The 9608-nt window shown below is 48.7% G+C and overlaps 1 pseudogene; it reads right to left on the reverse strand.

Moving 5' to 3' along the window:
• Positions 1–114: 114 nt before the first annotated feature.
• On the reverse strand, positions 115–628 carry LOC116886576 (annotated as a pseudogene).
• Positions 629–9608: the final 8980 nt, after the last annotated feature.

Genomic DNA, 9608 nt, shown 5'->3' on the forward strand with positions numbered 1-9608 from the left:
CTTGCCTACCAGGTACACAGCCCCAGGGAGATCTACTCATCCTGCTTCCGACTGCATCCTTCCTTTTTTTTGGTTATCAGAGAGTCTTTTATTTAAATATTTTCTTGCTTTTTCTTAACTAGCTGGGCACTCCACTGCACCGCTGTTGATGTCCTCTATGATGTCGTGAGGGTGGCAGCCATTCACATTGCAGCTCACAGACTGTGCAGTACCCAGGATCTCCTTGATAGTTCCAGAAAGTTCTCTGGCCGAAGACCGGTGTCTCATCTGCCGGGCAATGTTGACAATCTCATCGAAAGTGATGTTTCCACTGTGTTTAATGTTTTTTCTGCTTCTTCCTGTCTCTTGGTGGCTCCTTGAGGGCTTTGACGATCAGGGCAGAGGCAGAGGGCACCACCTCGGGCTGGGCCTGTCTGTTCTGGATGGTCAGTTTCACTGTCATCCTGAGGCCTTTCCAGTCACTGGTAGCCTTGGCGATGTCATCACCAACTTTTTTGGGAGACACACCCAGAGGAGCGGTCTTAGGGGCCAAGGCGGTTGTGGCACCGACCTCACCTCTGGTGCACCTCAAGAACACGACTTTGATCTCGTTGGGGTCGAACTTGGACGGCATGGTGGAGGTGGCTGGTGTCGGATGAACCCGGATTCGGGACGACCGAAGAAAGTTAAACCGTTGCCTCCTCCGAACCGAAAGCCGAAAAAGACTGCATCCTTCTTAACGCTGGCCTTAGCTCCTAGGCACCCATCCCTCCCTCCCTGCCCGTCTGTCTCTTACCTCTTCTTCTAACCATTCCCTAGAATCTGGTTCCTGTCTCATGATCACACAGTTGGCCATGACCAAGGTCACTGGGACTCAACTGGCTGCAGCCAGTCCCCTCCCCAGTCTTCCCCTTCTTTGTGCTAACCACGGCCCCCTTTCCCCCCGCCTCATAGTGGGCCTCAGGATCTCCAGTCTTCCCTTTGAGTTTTGAGCTTTGCTCTTCATGGCACTTGAGATGGAACCCAGAGCCCAGATGGGGCCAGGCAAGCGCTCTCCTCTGAGCCACACGCCCAGCCCCAGGTCTTTCCCTTGATTCCCCTCCACCCCGGTTTCTCCTTCCAGCCCCGCCCTACACAATAGACGCCCACCTCTGCCCATCACCTGACCCATTGCCTACAATGTCGTAATTTCAAAACGAACTCCAGTTCCTGCAGCTCTCCAGAGCCCTCCACTCCAACAGCCAAAGACAGTTGTGACATCCTGAGACACAGATGCGCCTAGTGGGGATGCGTTACTGTAAGCCATGTTCCTAGCCATGAAACTCCATTCCTTACGCCGCCGCTGAGCTAAGCCTATTGAGGCTGTGGAAAGACTTGTGGGTGGGAAGAGCCTAGAGCCGTAGCCTCAGTCACTGGTGTCACCAGTGCACATGAGACTTAGACACAGGAGGAGTCAGAGGCCTACCGGGTAAGTGTATGCTCAAGTTAGTGCATGAGAGGTAAGGGATGACCGTTGTTTTCTGCATATTCTGAACTAAAAGAAATAGGCTAGGGTATTTTCTGGGAGGCCAAAGCACACCTGTAGGCTGGGAACGCTGGAATCTCACAAGTACACGACTTCCTTACTTCCCCGAGGGAGGAAGTATGGGGGCATTCAGCGAAGGTGATGGAGACCCCCGGATGCAGTCTTTGAAGATTTCCCCGTAAGGTCCTTGATAATTAGATCCAGGGGGGGACAACCAAATGCCAATCAATCTGGCTTAGCCCACTCTGCTGTAGGATGCTGTACCCTAGACACCAGTCACAGCCCAGGGCAGCAGCTGGAAAATCTCAGCTCGCTACAAGTGCTGCACGCAATCCCAGCCACCTGGGTCTCTGCCTCTGTGGAAGGGGACATCTGGTGGCCAGCAGTCAGTGTTCCTGGTGTGACACTTATACTCACCTGGTGCTTGGCAGTCTAAGGTAACCCTCTCTGTTGACCCGCTCAGATGCATCCCTTTCTCTACCTAGTGATGAGGAAAGGAAGCTCAGAAATGGCCAAGGGCTGGACCAAGAACATGGATCCCAGTGAAAGGTGGGATCTAAACCAGGGCTGTCTGACTGGGACATGGGTCCACCATCTCCCTCCCCCTCCCCCGCCCATTTCCCTAGTATGCTTGAGCATTATAGTTAATCTAAAAAAATTATCTATATTTATGTATATGTGTCTGTATGTATTCTCAGGCATGGTGTGTATGTGCATGCCCGTGCATTGTGTGCGTGTTCTCAGAGACCACAAGAGGGTGTCAGAGTTACAGGGGGTTTGTAAGCTACCCAGTGTAAGTTCTGGGAACTGAACATGAGTCCTCTGGAAAAGGAGCAAGTGCTTTTAACCACTGAAGCATCCATGCCTTCAGCCCCACATGATGCTCCTGCAGCCTTCTGTGAGATTTCTGATGGGCGTGTAACCCCTCCTTTCTGTGCCCACAGCATCCAGAACTTACCCTGTGGGTCCAGGGTATGGCCACCTGGCTGCCTCTCAGAATGCAGGTGATTTAAAGATCGGAAATCTCCCTAGAGGTCACTTTCCTAGTAGCAGGTGGCTGTTTCACAGTGGATGGATGGATGGATGCATGGATGGATGGATGGATGGATGGATGGATGGATGGATGGATGGATGGATGGATATAGGGGCAGGTGAATGGCTGTATCCATGTATACGTGGAAAATGAATGGATCCGTAAGTGGATGGATTCATGGATGGATAAATGGATTCGCGGATGCATAGACATGTGGGTGGAGTCAGTGGGTGCACACGTACATGTGTGCAAGGAAATGAATGCGTACATGCATACATGGGTAGAGAGATGGATAAAAAAAATTAGGAAAGGAGTACCCAGGCATGGTGACACAGATCTATAATCCAAGCAAACTCAGGAGTCGGGGACAATACTGTGCACAGGAGTTCGAGGCCAGCCTGGGCTACAGTGGCAATATCTTGTTTCCAAACAAGTTAAAAACCACTAAAGGTGGGAGACAGAGAGTGGTAAGATCTTGAAAACTGTTATCGTGATCGTCTAAAGCAATATTCCAAGACAGGTGGAGAAAAGCTATATCCGAGTCTAAAGCAGACGCCTAGCACAGGGGCCACAATAGCCTCAGGATGCACAGAAGCCTCAGCAAAAAGGCCTGAAGGGGGCAGGGCTAGAGGGATGGCTTGAGTTAAGGTTAAGAGTACTGGCTGCTCTTCCAGAGGACGGGTTCCGTTCCCAGCGTTCAGGTCAAGTGGCTCACAACCACCTGTAACTCTGCTCCTGGCTGTCCCAGGCACCTCCTCCTGCACCCTAGGGTACCTGCTATCCTGGGCACGTGCCCACATGCAGATACACACCCATACACGTAATTTTAAAATAATAAAAATAATTCCTTAAAAAAAAAAAAAAAGGAGGTGAGAACCACCTACGAGCATCCCTGGTCTTACGTCAGACAGACTCACTACCTAAGACAGACACACATGCACTGGATTGCACTGGATGCAAGTGGCAAAATTCTTACTGGATCTGATGAGGAGTCATTGCATGCCTACTATGCGCTTGGCACAGTCGTTTGCTGACCAGCTGGCAGCTGGCTGGCATACTCTCTCTCTGGCAGGCTGCCGGCCTGGCAAGCCAACAGATGAGGCCAGAATCACTTTCCCAGAAGTTGGCATTTCCTTCTCCGTTCATGCCCTTGTCTCCCTGGATCCTGGGAGTGTGACACCGGCAGGAGTGGACAGAGTGATTTAGTTTCATTTTTGATGCTGCCTGCCTGGGGACCCGTCTCTGCCCGTCAGGTGGTGACAGTTTATAGCTGTGGGTATTTAAACAGCCGGGGTTATTTGTTTCAACAGATGTCGTATAAAATTATTAAAGCAGCAGATGAGAGATGGAAGGCACAGCCCGGACTGTTTAGAGAAAGGCTACCTGTGAGCTGTCATTCCGAGAAAGGAAAACATTGATGTGGGTGTGTTCCCGGGGTGTCCGGGTGGTGATGGCAGAGATACAATCCCTCTTATGTCCAAACAGAAGGTCCTTTCAAGTCTGTCTTCCAGCAATTGTTGTCTGTGGGGGAATAAGGTTTATTCTTTCTGGATAATTTCAAGCAGTATACCCTCACCGTAGATGAGCTGAAGAGGGCTATGATGTCACTCAGCATGGAGGACTTGTTCGGCATGTTTGAGATGCTGGGTTCCACCCCGGCACTGCAAAAAATTAAAAATATTTGGAATGGAGGGGAGATCAGGCTTCATTGCGGTGCACATGTGTAACCCAGCATTCAGGAGGCAGGGCAAGAGGATTAAAAAGTTCTAAGCTAGGGCCAATGACGGGGTAAGGGTGCTATTAATCACCTGAGTTAGGTCCCCAGAACCCACTGATGGAAGAGAACTGACTCCCGAAGGTTGTTCTCTGACCTCCACAAACCTGTGCTGTAGCACAAGCATGCAGGCACGTGCACACACACACACACACATACACACATACACACACACACACACATACACACACATATACATACACACATACACACACATACACACACATACACACACATACATACACACACACAACAAAAAATATAAGTAAATAAAGTAGCTACTGAAACATTTGCCCAGTCCCTTGTGATGTCTTTACTTGAGAGTTCATTACAAGAAAGTAAATTTATTAAAACAAATAAATAAGTAGATGTTGCAGGCCAACCTGGGCTACATAGCGTTTTCTGGGCCAGCCTGGGCTATGAAACTGTCTCAAAGCTGGGTATAGCAGTACATACCTTTAAGCCCAGCACTTAAGAGACAGAGGCAGGCAGATCTCTGTGATTCTGGTCTACATATCAAGTTCCAGAACAGTTGGGGCTACATGGTGAGGCCCTGTCTGCAAAACAAAAACAAACAAACAAACAAACAAACAAAAAACACCTCCCCTCTCCCAATGAAAGTAAAAGAAAAAAAGAGAATAAAAACCATATCTTAACCCTAACCCATACACACCCCCAAAATACGGTTAACATTTTTCTATCCCATTATTATTATTATTATTATTATTATTATTATTATTATTATTATCATTATTGTTTACATGTATAATTATTATTTATACAAACTTGATATAACTAAGGTGACAAATGTCACTTATAATAACTGACTCTTAGTATGTGGTATGGGTTATCTCACATAGCCTGACAAATAGTAACCCATTTAATTTTAGTGGTGCCCTTGTACGACGTTTTCTTTCTCCCTCCTTTACATGAAGAAACTGAGGCACAGCGTGGCTGGGTTGTGCCAGTTCACAGTGTGCAAGCAGCAGGACTGTGACACGAGTCATCCCAGTCACTGTCTGTCTCGCCACAGGCGCCATCTTTGTTCCCCTTTGTCCTAAACATACAGCACATATGTAGTGCATCAACAGGCTTGCATTTGTATTCATTTTTTTTTCCACACTAAAGATGGAACCCAGAGCCTCCCATAATTTTAGCAAGTGTTCTAGCGCTGATTTACAACCTCGGCTTCAATTTTGAGGCAGGGTCACATGTAGCCAAGGCTGTCCTCTAACTCGTGAAGTAACTGAGGATGGCTTTGGACTCCTGATCGTCCAGGGCTGAGGTTACAGGCGTGCACTACATCTGGCTCTGAAATATTATTTCTCGATTGTTGCCAATAATTCCAAGTGGATGAACTAGTTCAGTTGGCCATCCACCTTCTTGTTCTGGGTTTTCCCCTGCATTTTTGGGATTCTCTGCCTTGCAGCGACTGAACTGTCACAGAAGAGAGCCCCTGGCTCTTAAGGTGCGCATTCCTGAGATCGCGCCCACTCCGGGCACCAGCTGGCAAAGCTGGCCCCAGCTCCTCTCTGAGCCCTGAAAGCAACAATTCCTGGCCTCCTCCCCACCCCACCCTCCTTGAAACAGCAAGCCGGGGAGCTCTGCAGAGACTCCCACTTGGAACTAAATATATTACAAGCATATCCCCGCCCACCTCCCGGGAGTCGGGGGAGAGTCCCGGGTGTGGGCGGTCCGCCTGTGCTGCAGGGGGCAAGTACCTGATCTCCCACCACACTTGACGACCTCAAACCCTGTTTCTTCTGTGAGCATCAGATGACAGCCATCTAAGAGTCTTTTGAAGCTAGGAAACTCCATATGCAAGAGGTTGCTATTGTTACAGCACAAACTCAACAGGATCCCCTGGGGAATGGCTCTGTGCCTGACATTTGTGCGCAGCCCCAAGGAAATGAAGACAAGCAAGAGAGAGCGTTCCAGCAACCGTCCCAAAGGGAACCATGGGCTGATGGAGGAAGATGTCCAGCAGTGGGGCATACCGAGGATGGGTACACAGGAGGGAAGGCAATGGGCTTCGGGAGCCTAAGGAAGAGACCCACTCAGGCAGAGGGTAAGCCTGAAAGGCTTCCTGGAAGCTATGCTATCTCGGCTGACACCTACCCTTGATCTTAGTCAGAAGGCTGAGAAGCAGTTCAACAACGAGCCCTGGGGGCCAAACAGGATTTAGCTGGAGGGCAGGAGCTGAGACATAAGTAGGACATTCTAGAAAGAACAGTGTAGAGCCTGGGTGTTGTAGACTGGAGGAGAGAGGTGAGGTAGACTGTTGTGTGACACTATTACTGGGAGATAAGAATGAATGTCTACACATCCCAGATAGGTTAAGATAACCCAGGAGGTTATCTTGATTGTGTTAATTGAGGTCAGAAGAGCCATCCACTGTGGGTAGAATCATTCCCTAGATAGGATCCTGGACTGTAAAAGATGGAGAAGGGCCTGAATAGAAGCATGCATTCAAAGACAAACCAAAGTAAGGATCCAACTTGGTGAACTTTGGAATGACAACTCACAAAAGCTAGAATCCTGGAGCATGTCTTATGATTTGACAGGTTGGAGAGGGTATCTTCCAGGCAGCTCAGCTTGTCTGAGAGTGTCTCATCTGTTCTTATTGTTTAAATAAGATTGGGGGAATAGAGGGATTAGTGCTTATGATCAGTTTCAGGGAATTCCTGGGGCTTCTCAGTTGTTTACTTCCTGCATCTTTTTTTTTTCTTTATTAAACCATTTTCTTTTAGCCTCAGTCTTTTTTTTTTTTTTCTTTTTTTTTTCCGGAGCTGGGGACCGAACCCAGGGCCTTGCGCTCGCTAGGCAAGCGCTCTTCTGCTGAGCTAAATCCCCAACCCCCCATTTTCTTTTTTAAAAGATTTTATTTTACTTATGTGTGTAAGGGACATGTGGCCCTCAAAAGCCAGAGGCATGTGATTGATCAGAGCTGAGGTTGTGAGCTACTACATGTGACCTCATTTTCTGGGAGTCAAATTTCAGTAGTCCGGGCTGGAGAGATGGCTCAGTGGTTAAGAGCACTGACTGCTCTTCCAGACGTCCTGAGTTCAATTCCCAGCAACCACATGGTGGCTCACAACCATCTGTAAAGAGATTGGATGCCCCCTTCTGGTGTGTCTGAAGACAGCAACAGTGTACTTATATATAATAAATGAATAAATCTTTTTTAAAAAAAATTTTCAGTAGTCCTCCAAGAAGAGCAGTATATGCTCTTACAATGGAGCATCTCTCCAGTCTGATGCCTGAGTCTTAACTAGTGTCCCTACAGGATGGAATATTCCATCTTGCAGGAAATTACCACACACTAATGAAGACCACACCCTCATTTGTCCCATTAACTGTGGGGGAAGCCTGGAAAAAGTACCATACTCTCCCTCCCCAGGCATTGCCACTTTGTGGCCTAAGGTAGCCCAACACATTGGAAAGGTACACTGAACATTAGGACCCTGGTACATGGGACAGTCAAGCAATCTCGGGAGGATCCTGCCTGACCTTGGTTTTTATCCTCTGATATCTTCTGTGAAGGATGGTGTCAACCTGACAGAAGCCAGAATCAAGTGGAAGATGAACCTCTTAGGCATACCTAGGGAGTTATCTCGATTGTATTAATTGAGGTCAGCAGACCCGTCCACTGTGGGTGGCATCATTCCCTTGATAGGATCCTGAACTGTAGAAGACGGAGAAGGGGCTGAGCATGCTTCTGTTTGCTTCCTGTTTATGGGTGTGATCAGCTGCTTCATGCTCCTGCCCAGCTTGCCTTCCCTTCCCTACCCTTGAACCATGGGCTGAAATAAACTCTCCCTCCCTCAAGCTGACTTTTTCACCCCAAAGTCCAGACTTGAGGAGGGGTCCAAGAGTAGAACCTATTATTTTGTGGATGGTGCTGGACCATGTTCATTGTGGTTCTTCTACAGACCTCTGAGGCTGGGGTCTATGACCCTATTTCCAAAATGAAGATCAGGGACTTCAAATAGTAAAGCCCTGGCCATTCACACGCTGAGTTCAAGTTAATGGGGACATCAAGATAATAGCTGGTCTTCAGCCTCCTCATGGATTCCCTTAGACAGAATATTTCTCTAAACTTTTGACAAGTAACAATAGGAATGCCACCTCTGCATGCTGCTTGGGGTGTGGGACTTGCTGAGACGTCCACCCAAAGGACAGAGCATGGAGACTGCTTGGCATCTGAATCTCTCTGAATTCTCACATTGCACTGACTGAGCTCCCTACTCAGACTACAACAAGCTCTGCTTTCCAGCTTGGCTGGGACTCCAGGAAGACCTACCCTGTCACCCTCTGAGCATCTCAGAAATGTCCCTCTGGCTGTCAGTCCCACCCAGCCAGCAGTAGAAGCAGAGTAAGATTCCAGTGGTCCAAGGAAACTGGCACTCCCAGGTATTCAATAGAAAAGCAAGGAAGGAGGTCCTGCTGTGTTACTCCACAGGAGACCCTCCACCTCTCTGGGCCTCCGTTTCTCCACAGTGACAGGAGATCTGTGAACCCTGAAGCCATGAAGCAATGCTCATTTCCTCTTCCACAAACACTGGCTTAGATACTGCTCTACAGACAGCAGCAAACAAGACACACATGTCCCCAAGAGTGCCTGTTTCCCTGCGTGTCACATGGGGTTTACATCACCGAATCACTGAGAAGATCCCTAAGTGAACATCCAAGAGCAGCTTAGCTCGAGGGCTGGCGCTCCCTACACACCCGGCTTTAAAGGCACTCTTCCTTGGGAATAAGGATTGGACAGCTGGGGGTTGGGGACTTAGCTCAGTGGTAGAGCGCTTGCCTAGCAAGTTCGAGGCCCTGGATTCAGTCCCGGGGGCGGGGTAGGGGGGTGGGGGGGTGGGAATTGGAGGGTCGGAGAGATGGATCAGCCATTACAGGCTAAGCTCACTACTGAAAATAGAAGAATTGAGTAAGGAAGCAGAGGGAAAGCATGTGGCTACCTGGGTTATAGCTGCACAAAGCGAGATGGCCTGTTACAGCAGCCTATGTCTGAGCAGACATGACCAAGGGTCTTACTCCCATTGTAAAGTCTCCTAGACAGAATTTCTTGTTTAGCCCATGATTGGCGGTAGCCTCTTGGTTCTGGGCTGTATTGAGATGTTTCCCAGTGTCCCTGGATTCTACCAACTAGATAGTAATTGCATTCCTTCTTCCTAGCCATAGCTGCCATCAGAAGTCCCCTGAAGGTCCAAGTCAGTCGCCACTGAGAACTACTGCTCTGCAGCTCTCAGGGGTCTGGGAGATGTAGCATGAGTAGAGCATATACC

Source organism: Rattus rattus, chromosome 1, assembly GCF_011064425.1.
Source record: "Rattus rattus isolate New Zealand chromosome 1, Rrattus_CSIRO_v1, whole genome shotgun sequence".
NCBI lineage: Eukaryota > Metazoa > Chordata > Mammalia > Rodentia > Muridae > Rattus > Rattus rattus.